Consider the following 22,117-nt stretch of genomic DNA (forward strand, 5'->3'; position numbering starts at 1 on the left):
AATGCCCTATTACAAAATTGCTGCGAATTTGGTGATTCCATGTTTAGGTTTATAGGAAATTTCTAAAGGATTTACCAGATTGTAACATTTTACATCCTTCTCAAAGCTAGAACAACTAATATAATGCTATATGTTAACTATACTGGAATTAACATTAAAAAATAAAATTAATTAATTAATTTAAAATTAAGATTTGTATGCACTGACATAAACATATCAATCAGATATAATAGATTGGGGAAAAAACAAGAGACATGACAGTATCTTGAGTGGGAATCCATTTTATAAAAAAATGTATATATCTGCACACTAAATTATGTAGTGAACAGTACAGAATTTGCCAGCAGTCTCAAAATAGATTATTTCTAGGATTGTAATGACAAGGTTATTTTATTTTTATATATAATTTTGTATTATATATTTTATATAGTAATATCTGTTATTTGTAGTTTATCAATGAAAATGGATGTGTAAGCAATCAGTGAGTGGGGAAGCAGGGATGCCAAGAAGTAATTTAGTGATATTTGGCAGTTGGCTAACTCTTCAAAATATAAAACATAAAATCTGAAGCATTACATTCAAAATTCCACAAAAATAAATTTCTGATAAAAATATAAGTGGAAAAAAGTTAAATGTAAAAAAACAGAAAATAGAGATGATTTATCTTTTGTGTGATACTTGGGAAAGGAAAGACTTTTAAAGCATAATTGCAAAAGTATGAATGATAAACTAAATGGTTTGAATATGTTGGGTTGAACATTTCCTTATTTTAAAAACATCAGTACAAATTAGGCAGATTATCTGAGAAAAAATGTTTTCAGAAAAATTGCAGTCATTATTATACCATAAACACTGCTAGCAAATCCATGAAAATAAGAAAAATTCCAATATAAGAAGCAAATATGCTGAAGAAATAAAGGTATAATATGAGAGTATTTAAGCCTCGCTGAAAATAATTGATCTATCAATCACACTCCTTTGTATTTATCCAAAAGGGTTGAAAACTTAAGTCCAAACAAAAAAACTGCAAGTGGATGTTAATAACAGCTTTATTCATAATTGCCAAACTTGGAAGCAACCAAGATATCCTTTAAGACATAAATGGATAAATGAACTGTGGTGCATCCAGATAACAGAATATCTTCTGTGCTAATAAGAAATGAACTATCAAGCCATGAAAAGACATACAGGAATCTTAAATACATATTACTAACTGAATGTAGTTGATCTGAAAAAGGTACATATTGTATGATTCCAACTATATGACTTTCTGAAAAAGATGAGACTATCACAACAATAAAAAGATCAGGCATCTGGACCTATGGGAGAAGAGATGCATAGATGGAGCATGGAGGATATTTGGGTGGTGAAAATATTTTGTATGATACTATAATAATGGATACATGTCGTCACAGTTGTCCAAGCCCATAGAATATACAACACCAGGAACGAACCCGAATGTGAACTACGGACTTTGGGTAATTATGATGTGCTTCTACAGGTTCATCAGTTGTAACAAATGTACCACTCTGGTAGAGGATGTTGGTAATGGGAAAGCTACACATGTGTGGAGGTGGGAGATAAATAAGAAATCTCTGTACCTTCCTCTTAATTTTTCTATGAACCTAAAATTGCTCAAAAATAAGGTCTTTAAAAATAGTTTGTGAAATTTCAGGTTATTTGTTGTACTGTTGTGAGGTATTTTAATTTCAACTTTTTCATAGAAAACTCAGTAACTTGTGTAAAAGCAATGAACTTTAAAATAAATAAGCTGACTTTAAATGCATAATAAGAATTGTAAACATCATGAGATAGTTTATTTACTTACCATCCAATTGGGGATATCAAATCATTTATGTCAATTTTATCTACTTATAATTAATTGAATTATTCAATTAATTAATTGAAGATTGTTGTTCCTGGAGAAAACAGATCATGAACCTACCACTCATAAGCAGTGTTTTCTGTCCCTCCCTATTCTCCTCAGAACCAAATCACAATATTTTATTCAGTGTTTTTGTGGCCAGAGTTTAATTTTCAACTATCAACTTTCAAATATCAATATTTGGGATATTTTATGAGAAAAGTAACTCCAAAAAATTTCTAAAACTTGAATTTGTATCTTAAATTGACTCTTAAAATGCTTACTTATATACAGGTTTTTGTTTGCTTTGTTGTATTTCTAAACTTGTCTAAGGGAAACTCTATGTCTTATTTGAATCTCTACCAATTAGCACCATGCCTGGCACATAGGTCTTAAATGAATATTTATGGAGTGGTGAATGAGTGGGTGAATAAGTGAAGGAAGTAATCATGTTAGCATATGACAGTCCTTTATTTTCTCTGTTAAGAAATGAAATTGATAAGATTTTTTTTTCTTCATGACTTATAATTTTAGGGAAAAAAATTTCAATTATTTGGTATATAATAATTTTTTTAAGAAAATTAAGCTTGAAAATGTCACATTGAAATAGCCTGTATCCTCAAGTCATATAAATTAAATATTTTAGGTATTATACGAAAAGGAGTCTTCTATGTACTTATAATCAGGGATAAAATAGCTCTTCCTAGAAAATATTATGTATGACTCCATGATAAATTTATTCCAAGCTTCCAGTTACTCTCCTCTGCCCTGTTTCTTTCTACACACACACACACACACACACAGTAGCTTTTTCTACCACCACTTCAGGCATCTAAAAATCCAAGTGCTTTCTTAGCCCCATATTCTGCATCAAGACAATTAACTTCTATGTTGCTTTTGTGGAATCAGTTTCAACATGTAAAGCAAATTTTGCATTTACAGCTACAGATTTTTATCAGTGATTGTGAAACTAAACATTTATCACTTGTTAAGTTACTTTCAAGTAACAGCAAGTAGGTATAGAGAGACTTGCAGAACTTCAACCATACTTGATTTGACCACCCACACCTACACATTCCTGGGTGCATTTCAATCTCACAACAAAGGAACAAATGCTGCTGTCCATTTCTGGGAAGAAGAGAGGATAAAATGAATAGGTTCTGTGAGCACTAGCTTTGTCAGAAGGATTTGAGAAAAATAACAACAATAGCAGCCAGAGATCTTGTATTGAATACTTTACATTTCAAAATTCATATAATTCTCACAACTATCCTATGAGGGATGTAGTATAATTTTCCTCATTTTCTAAATGAGGAAATGGAGATTCAGAGGTTATAACCTGATCAAGATCAAACAAATACACGGAAGACCTCAGGGCTCAGCCTAGGAATTGGACTCTTGCTGGCCCAGTACAGATATTCAGTACCATTCAACCTCTTGTATCAAGGGTCAAACTTCCATCCACTGCCAAAGTATAATCCAGTCCATTCCAGCTCAGCTTCTCAACACTCACAGATACAAAGTTTATGCTTGAGGTAACATTTTTATTCAGACCGATGTATATTAATCTGCCATAAAACCTTTCTCTTAGGGGTGTCTGGGTGGCTCAGTCAGCCAGGTCATGATCTCATGGTTTGTGAGTTCAAGGCCCATGTCAGACTCTCCACTGACAGCACAGAGCCTGCCTGGGATTCTCTTTTGCCCCCTCTCTCTACCTCCCCCCTGTTCTCCCTGTCTCTATACCTATCACAAAATAAATAAATAAAATTTTTTAAAAATTAAAAAATAGAAAGTCTGATTAGGATGCCTGGGTGGTTCAGTCAGTTAAGCGTCTGACTTTGGCTCAGGTCATGATCTCATAGCTTGTGAGTTTGAGTCTCTGTGCTGACAGCACAGAGCCTGGAGTTTGCTTCAATTCTGTATCTCCTTCTCTCTCTGCCCCTACCCCGCTCGCACGGTCTCTCATAAATGAACATGTTAAATTTTTTTTTTTAAAAAAGTCTGATTATATCCTCTTTATAGCCAGGAAAAGGAAATGTATTCTGATTGAAGTTATAACAATAAATTAACAATGTATTTTTTTCAAGTGCATTTACTGGACTTTGTTATAGAAATTTTATTGTGGACTACATTTTGCTTAATCTTCATACAAACGTGTCTATGTACTCAAGAACTGGATGTTAACCTGGAAATTAATAGCTACCAAATGTAGGCCAAACTAATTATATATGTTATCTGGAATAATAATCAGAAGCATTGGCCAAGATTGGTGTTCCTTTAAACATCGTTTTTATGTCCATTGCATTCTCCCTCAAATGTTTATCTTAAATAGAGGGAAACATTTTTATCATATATTTTTCCTATAATGTTTTAATGTAGCGATTCTATTGGCTTACTTATAATTTAGATAGCAGTAGGATGAAGATAACTATCAGCCTCAGAAATATGGCCGACTAAAGAAGTTAATCTCCTTCAAACTTTGTGTTCCATAGTATAGCATCATTCTGATATCAAAAACTACTACATGTATTCATCCATTTTGTTTTCTTCTGTTGCCATATTCAGTCAAAGTAGATGATCTAAACTTCCTTTGCTGGGCATCCCATTTGCTGAGCTTTTCTGGGCATATGACTTTTTTAGTCAGTGATTTTGCCTAGAATAACACAGAGCTTAAAGAAAAACAAATATATTTTAACAGCTACAGACTCCCATATCATACATTCAATTTTGATTCCATGAAGTGCTGTTTTACCTTTATCATATATTTTTATCTAAATTTGAAGAAACTTTCCTTTTATCTTATTCATACAATGAAAAATTCTTTTTTAAATGTTTATTTTTGAGAGTGAGAGATACAAAGCGTGAGCAGGAGAGGAGCAGAGATAGAGAGGGAGACACAAAATCTGAAGCAGCTCCAGGCTCTGAGCTGTCAGAACAGAGCCTGACATGGGGCTCGAACTCACAAACCCATGAGATCATGACCTGAGCCAAAGTTGGACGTTTAACCAACTGAGCCACCCAGGCACCCTGAAAAATTATTTTTATCCAAGTGTAGCACTTTAGAATTAATTCCAGCATTTCACTATTTGGCATAAATGCTAATATTTTTATGACAGATGTAATTGGTATTACATTGAAGATGTGATTCATATTCCATGTAATTCACCTGCACTGTATAACACATAGATTTTAATTCAGTATCATGATTCAGGACACAGGTGTTTGATATTCCACTCTGCCTGTGAGTTCATGAGAAAAATATTATGGAGAGTATCTTACTATAGAAATGGTTCAGCTCTCTGGTTTTTGTATAGGTAATACCAACATATATTTCACATTATAGTTAGAAATTTTGACTTGAAAATTAACTTTTAATTCAAATGAGAGTGTTCTCCAAATATATCAAAATGTCTTCAATGTCCATCCTAGAACAGCCCTAGAGATTAAACAAGATAGGAATGAAGTCTAATATTGGTGCAATAATTTATGTTTGTTTCCAAAATTTTTTATATCCATTTTAGTTGAATCAAGAAAATTATGACAATATTTTACATTAATATAGTAGTTTATATTAGTATCTAGAATGTGTTCACAGTTATTACCTCATTTGAACCTTATTGTGAGATAAGATGGAGAGTAGATATCATCATTTGTATTTTATCACTGGATAACCTTATGGTTAGATAGCAGCCAAAATATGTTTTAAATGCATATTGTTTTCAGAGATCTTAGGTACACAAAAGTAGCAATTATAAGACTATTCGAAATCAAGAAGCATTTCAAAGTGATGATATTGACATCACAGATATTGTCTGAGAATAAAAATAAACACATTTTCCCTATTGTAACCTCTTTGAATCTGCTACTTTTCATCCCCCTATTACTGAATTCATATTTATGTCTCACATTTTTTCCTTACTCTATTAAGAGAAAGGATTGTGTACTTTGGAATTTGTATCTTCAGCATCTATCAAAATCACTGATATCCAGAAGATGCCTAATAAATATCTGGTTTATGACTGAATGCTCCTTTTCCAGAAACAGCCTACCTACATTCTTTCCTCTATTTCCAGTGGAAATCTACTGTCTAAAAAATTATTTGATATGTATGCCTTAATTGTACTATACTGGAAACAAGAATTTCCATGCTGAGTCACAACTATTATCTGTCCAATGTAGTGTTGGTTGATTGAATAAGTCATGCATTCATTCATTCACTCATTCACTCATCTCATTTTATTTAATTTATGAAATATCTATTGGTCATCTAACTATGTATTTTATACACTGCCGGACACTGGGAGTTCAAAAACATACTTAATCTTTACCATCATAGATTGGTATGAAAGAAATTAACCAAACACATACTTTAAAATGTGAAAACCGCTAAAAAGGAAAAAGTGTGAGACTTAAGAAATCTTACGGTATATACTGGTTTACCCTACAGATAACACCAGAGAAGGCCTCACAAAGAATATGGAAGAGTTGAAGCTCTCTGAAAAATACGATTTTAGGTAAGTTCAAAGAAAGAAGTGATTGTTCTAGTCGGGGAGAAGATCATATGTAAAGATGCAATTTCAGGAGGAAGGTCGTCCATTCCAGGAAGAAAAAAAGAAATGTGGTGAACAAGTAGAAATACGATATCAAAGGAAGGGCGAGACATAAGCAAGGGTCAGATTAGTGAGGAATCACATGTCCTGTTAAGGGTTTCAGTTTACAATCTCAAAATGAAATTCACTGAGTGTTTTAATTTATAGAAGTATACTCAAGTTGAGATTTAAATAGTCATAGTCATGATTCTAGCTTTATTCATGAAGGCTGGAAATTAAAATGAAAGAAGTGCATAGAAAATTATCATTTATGTGTCTAGGTCATAGTTTAAGGGATGATGCTTTAGATAATAGTAAATATAGCAGATTTTTTTCAAGAAATTGGTTGGACTCCTGGCTATTCAGGAGGTAAAAAATATGTATAGAGATTACTCATTAGTTGGATGATGATGCGTGATGGAAGAAAGATCATATTAAGCAAGCCTAGTATCTATCTGATTTGAAACATATAATAAAAATGATAAAAACAAAATAAAAATTGGCATGAGGAGAAACTGAATAAGGAAAAAGTCTGTTTCATCCAATGTTGTATTTGAGATGGCTTTTAAATACCCAAGTGGGTAACTTCAATTGAATAAATGTTTAGAGATAAAGATATGTGACAAGACATGAGTCACATTGATGCTTGTAGATGGTAATTTTAACAATGAACATGAGATTTCTCAGTGAACATATAGGTAATAAGAAGAGAAAGGTGATAGGGTGAAACCATGAGACTCTTCATCCTTTTAAGACTTGAAGATAAGAGAATGCGCCAGGAAAACAAATGAGAAAAGGACAAAGAAATAAAAGTTAAGGAGAAACCAGTAAAGTGAAGTGCTGGAAATTAAGGAGAGCTCAAAGTCTGTGTAGATATCATCTATATTTAGATGGACTAAAACCTACTAAAGAATTTCAGGGCATAGAGTCAACCAATGACTATCTCAGAAGCCATTCGGTAGACTGACAGGATTAGTCATATTAGAGTGTGTTTCACAGTTAAATGGGCAATGGAGAAAAAAGAAACAGCAAGCATAACCAACTATTTTGAGAAGCCTGGCAGTAAAAATCAAAAGCCCAGGTGTAAATGTTATAAGTTAAAAAAATGGAGATAAAAGAGGATGGGTTCAGAGGTGGGAATCATTGAATATCTGGCAACTTCACCTGAAGGGGCATCCAGCTACTGGTTTCTATATTCTTTGGAAATAAAAACAAAAAAGGAATAAGGATCAGGAGGTATAAGATGGTGGTTAAATAGATGGAAATATGAGGAAAATGGAAATATTCTTATTGAAACAAAGAGAAAGAACCCAAAAAAGCCTGTCACTGTCTATGCCATATTTTTGAAATTAATATAATAATAGTTCTTGGATAGATCCTAGTTATAAACTGGTCTTAGTTACTTTTGCTTTTTATTCATGTGTGTTTTAACTTTATTTAATTTACACAACTAGTATGATTTTTCAAGCAGGAGATAAAAATTGAAATACTCCTTAAAAGACATATATATGTTAAGTAAAATAAGTCATACAGAGAAAGACAGATACCATATGTTTTCACTCTTATGTGGATCCTGAGAAACTTAACAGAAGTCTATGGGGGAGGGGAAGAAAAAGAAAAGAGGTTAGAGAGGGAGAGAGCCAAAACATAAGAGACTCTTAAAGACTGAGAACAAACAGGGTTGATGAGGGGTGGGTGATGGGTATTGAGGAGGGCACCTTTTGAGATGAGCACTGGGTATTGTATGGAAACCAATTTGACAATAAATTGCATATAAAAAAAGTAAAAAGTAGACATATATTTTTACTTTAGATATATCATAACTGACCCTTTTCTGTACAAATGTACATACTTAATTTATGTACAAATGTACATAATGTATATACTTTATGTACAATTTATGTACAAATGTATATACTTAAAGAGAAATATAATTTGTCTCTATTAGAAATGCATCCATTCAATTGCAAACAATAGAAAGACTAACAGCAACAAACACATAAAGCTTTATTTTTTCTCACACAAAATTTTGGAAAAACAGGAGAAAATAACTAATCAGAATGCTGCTATTTTTTTTTAAATCTAGGTCTTATGCAGTTAAGACATTCATTCTAATATTTTGTTAAAAATAAATTCTTCAAAATTAATTTTAGAGGAGTAGAACTAAACATTATGCATTTCAGGTAAAATATATAATCCATCAAGAAAAATATAAATTTTAAAGCATGAAATTGTTAAACATTTATTAACATTCTAATGTAAATTATTAGCTGCTATATTAGTTCTACTGCTTCCGTAGATGCCTGCCCCGCTGTCAAGGAAACTCTCATGCCTGTCACCTTTAATGTAGTTTGCTGAGATTTCAGTATTTTCTTTTTATCTTTAACTCTTTTGAGGTAGTACTTGCAAAGTCACCATCTCCAGCAGCTCTTCCAATCTTTGCAATTGTATTAAGTCACAGCAGCTTTCCCCAGCGTACCATCCCTTTCCCTAGTGGAGAGTTTATTACTGTTCGTGGGTATCCCCTGAGTCCATGATGACTCTCCATAGGGGAACAGAAATGGAAGGAGGCAGAGGAGGTGATGGAGGTCAGGGGTAAAACAATTTATGGAGGCCTATGGTGAGATATCAGAGATAAGTGGGAAAGTGGGCGATTGAAGAAGAGGAGGGGAAGAAAAGACTTGGGGGGGCGGGGAAGCAGAAAAACACACAAAGCTCTTGCCCAGTGGTTCAAGTAGTAGTGCACCAACAAGTACAAGTGTTTTGATGAAAAAATAATGAATTCATACTAACAAAAAATATTTGAATACTGGATGCTATGCACCAGTGTTGTAATAATTCCACACAAAATCTTGAGATCAACTGTTGCTATTGTTGCTGAGGCTGGGTGGTGCCATGGCTGGCACTCACTGTACGGAGATGACTGGAGCTTCAGCCATAATATCTGCATTCATGGCAGGTGGAATGACATAAAGGAAGCTTTCAGGTGCATTATGGAGGAATAAAGTTGGAAGCAGTTAAGTCACTCACTGCAGAATGACATTTGGCTTAACCATTATCACCAGCCAGGGGGGAAAGCAGTATACATTTTTCTTTTGGCAAATTTTCATTGGCCCACTGCAACTCAGCTCAATCTAATATTCTTTTGATTTGCAATAAGTTGTTTTACAGTCAAAATTTAAAAAATAATCATAGCAGGAAATAAAGTATTGTATTTACCCACATTGTTTCTATTTCCCTTTCTCTTACTTCCATCAGGTGGGTTCTTGTTACCTTCCATTGTGGGTTTCCTTTTACCAGAAGGATTTTTTTTTCTTTTAACATTACTCTCTTTCTTTGTTTTCCCTTTCTGGCACACATAATATACAGATATTTGTATTTCAATTTATATTCTACAAATCACTTGAATTATTAAATTTTTCTTTTTCTTTATTTTTTCTTGATGTCTTCTGGGAGAATTCTGTGACCTAGTATTTGAACTCATTAAGGTGTAGTTTACCTGTAACAGTTCTGTTATAAATCTCATTCATAGAGTTCTTTAAACTATTTTTATGATTAATATTTCAAATTAGTTCTGTTAACAATTGTAAAATGATTGTCTTTGTTTATCCTTGCTCCATCCTATTGAAATTTATATTATATATTTGAGAGTGTTGTCAATCTTAATTTGGCTTGCCTATTAATATTGCTTTATCTAGCACAGTTTTTCAGTTTGTTATATTTTATTTAGACCAGCATTCTACTCAAAACCTCATAGTTTTTCCTGGGAGCAAATTTTCTTCAGATAAATCAACTAGCTTAGGTAATGTTGTTCCAAGGTATGGGGTGAAATACCTGGAACCTCTTTCATTTAGGGAATGGATGATATAGGAACCACTACAAGGATGATGTCCCAAATTTATTCTAAATTTGTTCTGACTTTCCCTGTGACCACATCTACCACTAGGTAGCTCAGCCCACATGAAACCAATATTTAAACAACATCACCTTGCCCTTTGGGTATGAGGGTGAAGAATAGGAACTTTTAGTTCTACCTGTACTTGTTTTTATCCACTCACCACACTTTTTCCCTCTCAGTCTTTGTGCTAGTGTCATACCTTTTATTTCCATATCCTAGAAGTACCAAAATATGTTGTATCATTCTTGCTTAAAGAGTTATCTTGTAATGAGCTATATAGCTAATTAGCCTTCAAATAAAGTTAAATAGAATCACTTCAACAAAGAAGATATACTGATTGCAAATAAGCACATGAAAACTGAGTTAATAGCATTACACAATAGATACTACTACATAATTACTAGAATTACTAGTATTTAGAAATTCTAGAAATAGAAATTCTAGAAATAGAAATAGTATTCTAGAAATACTAGAATATCTGAAATTTAAAAGTCTGATCATACTAAGTGTTGGTAAGGATTTGGAGCAATTAGATTTCTCATATTCCACTGGTGGAAATGTTAAATAATAAGATCACTGGAAAACTGTGTGGCAATTTCTTTAAAAGTTAAATATACACCTATCTTTTACCCCAGTCATTTTACTACTGTATATTTGCCCAAGAGAAATAAAACCCTATGTTTGTACCAGCACTTGTATATATATAAATATTGGTAGTGTTTTTAATCATAAAAACTGCAAATATTCCATATGTCACTAACAGATGAATGAATGAGCAAATTGCACCAGCTATACAACAGGGCACTCAGCAGTCAGGAGGAATTACATATTAATACATGCAACAACATGGATGCATCTCAGAATAGTAATGCTGAATGGAAAAAGGCAGACATAAAATAGTATATAATTTCTGATTGTATTTATATAAATCTCTAGAAAATGCTCACAGATATATAAAGACAAAAGAAAGGCATGTGGTTGTTTAGGGATAGAGCAGGCAGGACTCTGCAGGAGGAAGAGTTTATAAAAGGGAATGATGAAATTTTCAGGGGTAATGAATATATGCATTATGTTGATTGCGATGAGATATATAGAGACATGAATACATATCTCACCCTGCCTCCTCAGGGAGAGGGAGGTGGCAAAGTGAATGAAATAGGTGAAAGGAGTCCAAATAAGAAAGAGCTTGATATATGGCCAGCCACCGCCACTTGCTTTTGGCAGAGACTCAGAGACAAGCAGGAGAGCGGGAAGGAAAGCTTGAGTAGAGAAGAGAAGCCTGGAGGTGCCCTCTCTGGAGGCTGTTGTCATGGGGAAGCTGTGGGTAGGAAAACTAGAAGCTGGGGTCTTGTCACGTGATGGCTGAGGGCTGCATATTTGGTTCTCTCTGGTTGGTCCTAAGTTGGAAGCAAGACAAAAATTAGGGAAGGTGTTAATTATTAATCAAGTCTTGCCCTTTAGGGCTGATTGCTGTAGGAATTGTTTGACTTGATGGACAGAGAGAGGCAGAGATACTGTCAGAGACAGAGAATATGAGAAAAACTAGAGAGGGAGAGATAGCTAATAGCTCATTTTACTTTTCTAGTCTGGTATTACAGTTCAAAACGTTTTTTATCATATATAATCCTACTCAAAATATTCTTTTTTAAACTAGAAAATTCATTAAAATGCCTATTTTCTAACATTGTTCCACGTGGTTTTTAAACTTCAGGCTCTTTTAGCTTCTAACCTCAAAACGGCATTTGAATTTCTGACAGGGGTTCTGAACACATCAGTTTGCCCTAATGTTTTTTTCTCTTTGTTAGAAACACTATTTCATTCCTATGGGATGTTGAAAGATATATAAGGAAGTTAATGCCTATTTTTATGGGACTTTATAAAAATTTATGGTGTCTAAATTTAAACAAAATAAAAATAGTGACAAAAAAAACTGTGTTTTTGAGACAAAGATTAGAGGCAGTAGAGGTGAAAGTTTGATAAGAGCAATAGTCCCACAGTATCTGTATTAGGCAATTAGGGATGGGTGGGAGCCATGTGGGAGAGAGACTGGATATTCAGAGTATTTCAAAGAATTTCTCAGCTTTCAAGGTCATCATTAACATGCAGAGAAGGAAAGCACTTGAAGGATTTAAGTAATAGAATGAGATAAGGCGAAATTTGGTGGTTCCAGGGAGCCAAACCTTTATTAGAAAAAAAAAAGTCATTTTTTTTTTCTGATTTCTGTCCTTTAGAAGAAAAAAATGAGGTGAATAATACTGAAAATTGTACTCACCTAAAATATGAATAAAGAGTAGTTAAAAACTCCTGATTTTCAAATATTTATGAATTTTAACATGTTTTCTTCTATGATTTAAAAATGTATATTCTTCAATTATTTATTACTTAAACAAGTGAAGTATTAAAACAATATGTCCCCCAACTTAGCACAAACCTTTGATTTTAAGTGAAAAATTAGAACTATTCATTGACTAGAACAACAAAAGGCCATATCTTTTCAATAAACATACAAATGGTATTTCTATGGAGGGAGATGCTTTCAAAAATCTGTATTTGGACTTTCAATGGCAAACAGTTCAGTGGCAGTGAGGGAGACCAGAGCAATAAATAACTCTGGCTTTAAAATCAGACACACCTGGGGTGATTGGGTGGCTCAGTTGGTTTAGCATCTGCTTTAGCCTCAAGTTATGATCCCAGGGTCGTGGGATCAAAACCCACATAGGGCTCTGAGCTGAGCATGGAGCCTGCTTAAGATTCTCTCTCTCTCTCTCTCTCTCTCTCACACACACACACACACACACACACACACACACTCTCTCTCTCTCTGCTCCTCTCCCCTTTTTGTGCTTTTTCTAAAATTAAAAAAGAAAGGAAGGAAGAAAAAAATTAAAAATAAAAAAAAAAATCAGACACACCTGTATTCAAATCTCAGCTCCACAACCTGTCACCTGTGTGCTCATGAAAGCCTTCTTCGAACTAGGGTCTTGTATTCATCCACAAAATGTGATAATAAGGGCAATCATATCATTTCAATAGGGGCATTTATAAAGGGCTTACTAGGTGTTAGACTTCTTAAGTATTTCATATTAATTATGACCTTTTATTCTTATGGCAGTCCTATGAGTTACGTACTATATTATCATCATTTCAATTTTATGGACAAGGATATGAAGTCACAGAAAGGTAAAGTGAATCGCCCCAAGAATCCCACAGCTGGTGAGTAGTTTTTGCTTCCCTCATCTGTGCTTGTCTTGCTTTTAAGAGGATTACAGGAGATAATGCTTGTGTGATGCTTTCCATAATTTACCAAATATGCACTTGGAAAAAAGTAATATTATTGGTTAATATGGAAGTAAAATCTTCTACATCAGATGAGCTTCTATCACTGTTCATTAACCATTTTACTGAAAGAGACCATTAGCTCTGGGCCCTTTATTTGCTGATTTAATTGTCTTGGACTACCTGTCTAGAAAAACCACAAACCAAACACATTCACAGAGACATGTATCATTAAGCCTGGCCAAACCTACATGATCCAAAGAACTAGGTAACTGCCAATGGGTACTTTGCCTTGTATCAGTACTGTTGCTAATGTAATTTGAGAACTGCTTATGAACAAGTATGCTGAAAGAGCCAATAAGGATTTACAAGTAAGCTGTGCTATTTCTACCTCCTTTCTTCTTTGTAAATTCTAAAGAACACATTTTATTCTTTGGGAAATGTTTAAGTAAATCTTATTAGGATTAAACCATGTTGTAAATTCAGTGGGGGCACCTGGGTGGCTCAATCTGTTAAGCATCTCACTATTTCAGCTCAGGTCATGATCTCACTGTTGGTGAGTTCAAATCCGAAGTCTGGTTTTGTGCTGGCAGTGCAGAGCCTGCTCGGAATTCTCTCAATCCCTCTGTCTCTGCCCCTCCCCTGCTCGTGTTTTCTCTCTCTATGTGTCTCTCTCTGTCTCTGGATAAAATAATTACCACAGATTCTAAGGTGGAATTGAAAAACTTTTCAAATAATATTTGCCATTGTACCTTCCAATTAAATAATGAGTACCTTTGGAAAGTATTACCCATCAGATGAAAACAAGACCCAACCTAAGATGTAAAAATAAATCCGTACTGGGAGCAAAGATGCATTTAAAGTAAATAAAAACACAATCAGTAATATTTGACTACTAATAGCCCCTGCTTCTTATATATAACTTTTCATGCTGGTGAGAAAAAGTGTTTTATTTTCTTTTAAGTTTTATTTTCTAAACTACTTCATAAGGACTAGAAAACCCACAAAAATTTCAAAAGACATAGAGCAATAGCTTCTGTCTAGTCCTCAGTCTTCCCTCAGCCTCCTCTGAGCATGTCTGCTGAGACCAGGTGAAAAGAACATTTGAGAATAAAATGAGAAGGTGGACATGGCAACAAAGTTGCCATTTCTGGAATTTAATCCCATTTTCTGGGATTTAAGAACAATAAATTTTGTCAATTAATACCCAGTAAAAGAAAAGAAGAAAAATAATGCTCAGTGACTCAGAAAAGCATGTGCTTAATTCACTCTTTTGCATAAACACAGCAAGGTAGATAAATATATAACCCAGAGTTAACGTAAGTGTATATAAAACAGAGTTGCCTGTTGAAAGACCAAGTAAGCTTGGCTTTTATCAGTGACTAAAAACAATAAAATAGAGGCTTGTGAACACTGGTTATAGGAAAACTCTCACTCTGAGAAAAGATTGATAATTTGCCATAAAGTCAGAGCAAAATTAATAATCCCATGCCAATAATGAAAAAATAAATCATCCAAGTTTAGAAAAAGACTGCAGGACTTTGATAGCAATAAGAAGATGAAGCACAAAGATGAGTCTATCACTTGAGGGGGAAAAACGTGATCAGGGCCTTTTGTTTTTGTGTTTTGTTTTATTGTTGTTTTTCATCTAGACTAACTGGATATGGAAGCATGTCTCCACCTTTGGCTACATAGCAAATATGCTTTGACACGCTCGGATAACAAAAAGGTAGATTCTAATATGACACATATTAGTGGAATCTACAGTGGCATCTCCATGGAGGTCACATACTGCATTCATGTGCCCTTTCTTGGCACCCGAGAGCTGCCCAAGCACCAGAGCCAGGTTTTGCAATTACTCCTGGCTTCCGCCTTGGCTACAATTTCAATTATAGCTGTTAATCATGGCTAATTGAGAGCACAGCAAAAAATCTGTCACTTGTAGAGAGGAAGTAGTGTTTTAAATTCCTATAAACAAAGCTCTTGCTAAAAGCTTGGATAGAGGGAGCAGAAATGGAGAAGGAGGCGGTATTGGCCATGACCATGAGGATGCTAAACTATCACGAGTGTTTTTAATTAAAATGGAATGGCTAGGTAGAGTAAGATTTAAAAAGAAAGACTGGCTGTTTGCCCCATAAAGGCATCAGAATCTCCTGGCAGATGCCAGGATAATTTCTGGTATAGACACCTCCAGAAAGCTGTTGCCAAGGCTCCAGAAAACTTCCCACTGCATTAGCCTTTGGATCCAGTGTCTGCTGTCCACTCCCAGACACCATCTCAGATCTTAGGACTCATCTCTATTATGCTGGCTCTTTGCCCAGGCCCAGATACTGAGTTGTGTATAAATTTCCAGGTCTGTGACACTGACCAGCAACCCTTAGCCAGCAGAAGCATGAAAGGGCTCAGCAGAACCAAATCCAGAGATCCTAAATAGCACAGGTATTTTTATTTTTTTTAAGTTATTTCATCTATTTTGAGATGGACAGAGACAGCGTGATTGGGAAAGGAGTAGAGAGAGAGGGAGACAGAGAATCCCAAGCAGGCTCCTCACAGAACTCGACACAGATCTCCATGTCATGAACCATGAGACATGATTTGAGCTAAAACCAAGAGTCAGGCTCAACTGACTGAGCCACTCAGGTATCTCTCACCCTAATTTTAAAGCTGCATAAATCTGCCTAGCACTAGCTGTTACATTATTATTATAACACTGATTGTTATACTACTTTATATCTTACATAGCATTTGCCACCTACTTTATATAATCTTTATAAGAACCCTATAAGCAATGTATTGTCAAAAGGTTATTTTGCAAATAAGCAGAAAAGTTACAGCATCTTGCACATGACCACAAAGTTAGTGAGTACCAGGACAGTGACTGAAACTCTGACCCTGATTCCATATTGCATATTGCTTCTACAGAAATACTGCTGTTTGGCTGCGAAATCTGAACAGAAATGTAAACACATGCTGAGTCAGAACAAGGCTAAAGTCATAAAAATAAAACAAACAAGTAAAATACTTTTAAAACACCAAAGGATCCGTTTTAATGTTGATATTACAATGGCTTTTTGTATTTTCTCAACATTTCATCTTCCAAAATCTTTTCATCCTGGATCCAGTAGCCTCTTTGATAGGGATAGTATTGCAGGAAGCTTTCACTTTCTGCCCTGTCTTCCCTGTCCTGAGTGCTATCCCCAATAGATCCTTGGTCACCTTTATCTGCCTTATGAACCTTATCTGTTCGGTCGGTCTTCTTCCATCTTCTGATTCCATTTGTACACTACACTGGCTTGTATCTAGAGCTATATGCAGATACAGAACAGGAGTGCTTCCTCTGGATATATTGGGATTGTTGGTAGCCATAGCCTAAACACTCCTCGTCAACATTTCAGCATTAGTGGGACAATGGCAGGAGGCTGCTAGCAGAATTCCTTCCTTCTACCTTTTAGAAACACTCTCAACATCATCCTTAGGCCAGCTCATCCCTTTCCATTACCCAGATATTAGTGAAGATATGAATAGGGAGAAATCCCATGCCATCTAGGACAAGGGCCTTTTCTAGTACCAGTATCCCTGCTTCTCTCTCCCGAGAAGACATGCTTCAAGAAAAAGGACTTTACTTTCCTGTGCTGAATTTTTCAGGTTTTATTGAGAAGAAATGAGTGCCATTTGTTGAGACGTGGTTTTACAAGTAAAGGCAAAGGAGGGGCACTAGGGTGACTCAGTTGCTTACTCATCCAAGTCTTGATTTGGGCTCAGGTCATGATCTCACGGTTGTGAGATCAAGCCCCACATTGGGCTCTACACTGGGTGTGGAGCCTGCTTAAGATTCTGTCTCCCTCTTCCCCTCCCCTGCTCATGTTTTCTCACTTTCTCTCCACAAAACAAAACAAAACAAAACAAAATAACAAAAAAAAAAAAAAAAAAAAACAAGTAGAGGCAAAGGATACATATATCACAGAGTAACGTTAGTTTTTATATCAAATAACAAGGGGAATTTCAGCAGTCAGAATAACTACTGACTTAAATATGTAGAAGAGAGACTAAGGCCAACTCGTGTTCTGGGTAGACTAGAAACGTTATAGTCCCTTATATATCATGGCAAGAGATGACTAGGGAAATAGAGTTCTTGAAAAGAAAGCAATTGGACTCTAATTTTGAGAATGTGATTTGAGTGCATGCAGTATTAAGTAAACTGACCCTTTCTGTCTGGAGTGCAAAAGCATCTTAAAGGTCTTTGCTGTTTTCACCCATCTAATATCTTTTTTTATGGTGTCATTCAGCGATCTCACAAGTTTCTTTAGTTTCTTACATATTCTACTAAAAGAGTATTAGGTCTCCATGTTAGAACTGGATTCCTGTTGCTATTTCTACCCAATCACTCTAATCTTATGAAAATATATTTAAGGATGACACAAGTAGCTATACCAGTGAATTTAGCTTTAAAGATAGTAATTTCTCCCATTTACCAGAGCACCATTTAATTGATTGTTTGAAGTATGAGGAAACCAGGAAGAAGGCAGAGGAAACCTAGACTTCAATAATTTTGTTCTGTTGTCCTGTTTATCCCCTACCAAAAATCAAGTAGGAATCTAGGTGTCCTCCTGTATCTCTCTCTCCTACAGAACACACACCGCTTTAAAGAAGACACACTAAAGCTTACCTCTTGGTGCAGCATTGTGACCAGGGTGCGTGAATGCCATCTGTTCCCTTTCTCCTTCCTATGCCCATTGACATTTAGTGAATTTCTAAAAGAAATGTTCTGCTGTCTATAAATAATAACCCTGGTATTCACCTATGGCAAGTTAATTGTGATCCCCACAATAAGTTCATCATAATCGCAAAAGAACACTGATTATATAGCAGGCATCCTTTTAAGCATTTTATGTATATTATGACATTTAATCTTCACAATAACCTGTGAAGTTGTTACTAAGGTGCCAGACATTATCCCCATTTCACAATTGAGAAAGATGAGGCAAAGAGAATTTAAATAATTTCCCTAAGGTCTCACAACTTTCCTACAGTCTTCAGGCAGTCCAGTCTCTGCAGCAATGGTTTTGACCGTTACGCTGAAATGACCTTGAATCTTGAGCTATTAAATATGACGGTGTACTAGATGAATTCTTAAATTTCTATGAAGTTCTAAAATTTAAACTTTTTATAGCATTCTATAGTAGGTATGAATGACTAATAAACCAGATTAATATACATCCTGAGACAGCTAGATTTTTTTAAAGGAGCTTGCTAACCCAAATTGGTCAGTGTTGAGGCAGCATGATTAAATGAAGACTATTCAGTGAATAGATATTTTCTGAAAAGGTCACCTTCCCTCAGCTTCTTAAGAGATTCATCATGGGAAGCTGTCTACACCAAAGATAGATCTAGGTCCTACTTATTTTAATGTAATTTCATTTACAAACGAAAACCTGGTCTTTCTACAATTTTTTTCTTCTGAATTAGATATGTATTCTAAATTTTTTAAAAGATATATCATTTAGATAATATAGAGTTAATTTTAGAAGGTTTTTATTTAAGGGTGACTGGGTGACTCAGTCGGTTAAGCGTCCAGCTCTTGGTTTCAGCTCATGTCATGATCTCACGGTTCATGAGTTCAAGCCCCTCATTGGGCTCGTGCTGACAGCCCCAATCCTGCTTGGGTTTCTCTCTCCCTCTCTCTCCTTCTCTCTCTGGCCCTCCCCTGCTCATTCTCTGCCCCCCCCCAATAAATAAATTAAAAAAGTCTATTGAAAGTTTTCATTTAAGTACAAGTGATAGAATATTTAGTGTTAGAAACACATGATATGCTCCTGTGTTGTGAAAACCTTTTGCTCATTTAGGTTAACCATTTCAAGCAGAGTACAAAATGCTACTGCAATACTAAATAAATCAATTACTCATCATACAGGGGAAGGGGAGCATAGTACAATTCATGAAAACACTGTATGAGCATATTACTTTATACTTGTCTGATCATTCTCTTTTTCCTGTCTATGTCAAAATAAAGAAAAAGGTTAAGAAGCAGATAGTCAGGAGAAGTTGCTTTAAACTATCTAAGACATTCCCATGAAAAGTGAGTCTTGAGTGTTTTATATTAGACAAAGGTATATGTTTAATTATTAGTGATGTGAGTAATTAGATATAAGGAATAAGGTAAGAATTTTATCTGATTGTATGAATATATTAGAGTGATGGAAAATTTAACTTCTACAATAAATGGAGATATAATATACATTGTATGTAAACAGATAATTGTATCTTCTTTCGTCTTATAAATCAAAAGCTTTATTTCAGCTATTAAACTGCAAGAGTAAATTGGCAATCCATGTATATTCTGAATTCCTTGATTTACCAGAGGACATAGCAAATTCCTAGAATGCAACCAAAAAGAAAACAATTATATTTCTTTTAGCCAGACGCCACACTTTGCTAATCTTTTATTGTCCAATATGCCACTTGAGTGTATTTTATATGTGAGTTGATTGAGGGCCCTTTTAAAGAAATAAAAGCAAAGCTGAATTACAAATTAATTAATTTTTTAAAAAAATTAATTACAAATTTTTTAAATTCATCAAAATGAATTCAATTACATTAAGTAATGTGAGTACTGTGATTCTGTGTTTCTACAGTCTATGACACAGGGTGGGTTTGGCCCATATATACTGCTTGTTAAAGCCAACACTGGTTTAGCATTACCGGTCAGGGAATGTTCTATGTGATTTATATTTATAGAGTTCTTTAATTTTCACCACAATTCAATAAGAAAACAAATTTGTTTTCATACCAAAAAAAAAAAACAAAAAAAACTTCTGAAGCAAGAGATTTTAATTAAATTCTCAAGGTTACATGACAAGTGATAGAGCAGATTTAAAAGAACTCTCTTAAATACTACATGATACTGCTTCTAACATCGTGTATATCACAACAATATTTCTTTCCACCACTGAGTACTAAGAAGAATTATGTTTCTAATATGTGTAAGGGAGGAAATACTTTTCCTCTACTCTCTTATGTTATGTCACTGGGACCTGTGAAGTAAATGGGCAAAAGACAGATTAACAGGGGGAGAAAAGCATATAAACATTATTTCATGTTACTATTTTAATTTTTTATGTACATAGAGGCCTTCATAGAAAAGAAGCCAAGTTCCAAAGAAGCAGTTAAATTCAGGGTGGGAGTGGGGGGGGATGGCAGGGAGAGGAGGAGTTATATACCATTTTAACAAAGGGCAATGCATTGTGGAGAAATGACAGGACAAAGGAAAAGGGGTTTGAGATTCTAGGGGTGGTAAATTATGGAAGGTAGATATATGAAAGATAGTGGTGAGTGGAAGATAAGGGTTATTTTGTAAGATTCTGTTTATGTAGGCTCATCTTGGCAATGTTCTGTCTCTGGTGAATAAAGATTGTTCTTCCCTTCCTGGTATGAGAAAAGAGGACACCTTCACAAGGGAAATTTGTGCCCAGCTTTTAAGCAGATAGGGAAAGAATATCCTGTGTCTGTTCTTTCTCAATTGCCTTCAGATCAAAGTGCCATATTCTAGGTATTCTGATCCTCTTCACATGGAAATAAGAATCTGGGTATTTAAAATAAAAACATGATGTGTGAGAAATGTATCTGGAACCAACCATAATAGAAGTGAGGGCCAGTTGCTGGAGGTCCTTTAAGTTGCTGGTCAGTAGTTAGGTAACATCATGGTCATTCTTACTGATGTAAACACATGAAGAGATCAAGTTCCAAAAAGTTGTTTCCTGCTTTCCTGAAAGTATTACACGCCTGATGCAAGGTGGGGACTAGGTTACTGTACATTGATATGCTTAGTATTGGGGAGTATAATTATGATATAAGTAAGACAGGATAATGAAGGTAAGCTAGCTGGATAGGATGACATACAATGGTTTAAAAAATTTAAGTGCACTCAGATTTCTTCCTGAAGAGGAGTAGTAAAGCCCACAGCACCTGTCACCATTTTAGATATGATTATCTAGAAGAACAGTAGGTGCAGACAACACATCAATCCATAGGCATTGGTCAGAACTAACTTCACATGAAGCCACACTGTTGTTCATGGTATTTGTATTTGCTTGGGGTGGTACATGTGGCAGTAGGAAAGAGAGATGTCCCAGGCCTTTTGTGAGGACTTGCAGACAATTTCTGGGCTGTCATTCACAGGCCAGAAGAAATGAATGTAAAACAGTCATTAAACAGTTTTAGTCTTTTCCCTCCACTTGACTGTCTTGTAGGCTTAATCAGTGCTCTGTAGACTCATGTCATGGCACACTGATTCTCCAGGATGCCCATGCAATTCTCTGCTTAACAGTGGAGTTGAATGCTTCCAACAATAGTAGTGCTTTTTTCCCAAAACTTGTTTATAACATTGTCATTATTATTGTAATCACTTAATTTAAGTGCTTCCAAATATTGCACAAAAAGAAAAATTAAATTAAATGTAAGATGACCACAAAAGATTAGGGAAAGTGATGGTAT

At 34.9% G+C, this 22,117-nt stretch overlaps 1 long non-coding RNA gene across 1 annotated transcript in view; it reads left to right on the top strand.

Annotated features, from left to right (window-relative positions):
• LOC106982282 (uncharacterized) overlaps positions 1-14,707 on the top strand; it is a 458,722-nt gene extending 444,015 nt beyond the window's left edge. Inside the window, exons 10-11 of the long non-coding RNA XR_008299853.1 lie at positions 6,312-6,378; positions 13,464-14,707. This is a non-coding gene — a long non-coding RNA (uncharacterized LOC106982282). The remainder of the gene's footprint in view (positions 1-6,311; positions 6,379-13,463) is intronic.
• The last annotated feature ends 7,410 nt before the right edge of the window (positions 14,708-22,117 follow it).

The sequence above is a fragment of the Acinonyx jubatus genome, chromosome A1 (genome assembly GCF_027475565.1).
Source record: "Acinonyx jubatus isolate Ajub_Pintada_27869175 chromosome A1, VMU_Ajub_asm_v1.0, whole genome shotgun sequence".
NCBI lineage: Eukaryota > Metazoa > Chordata > Mammalia > Carnivora > Felidae > Acinonyx > Acinonyx jubatus.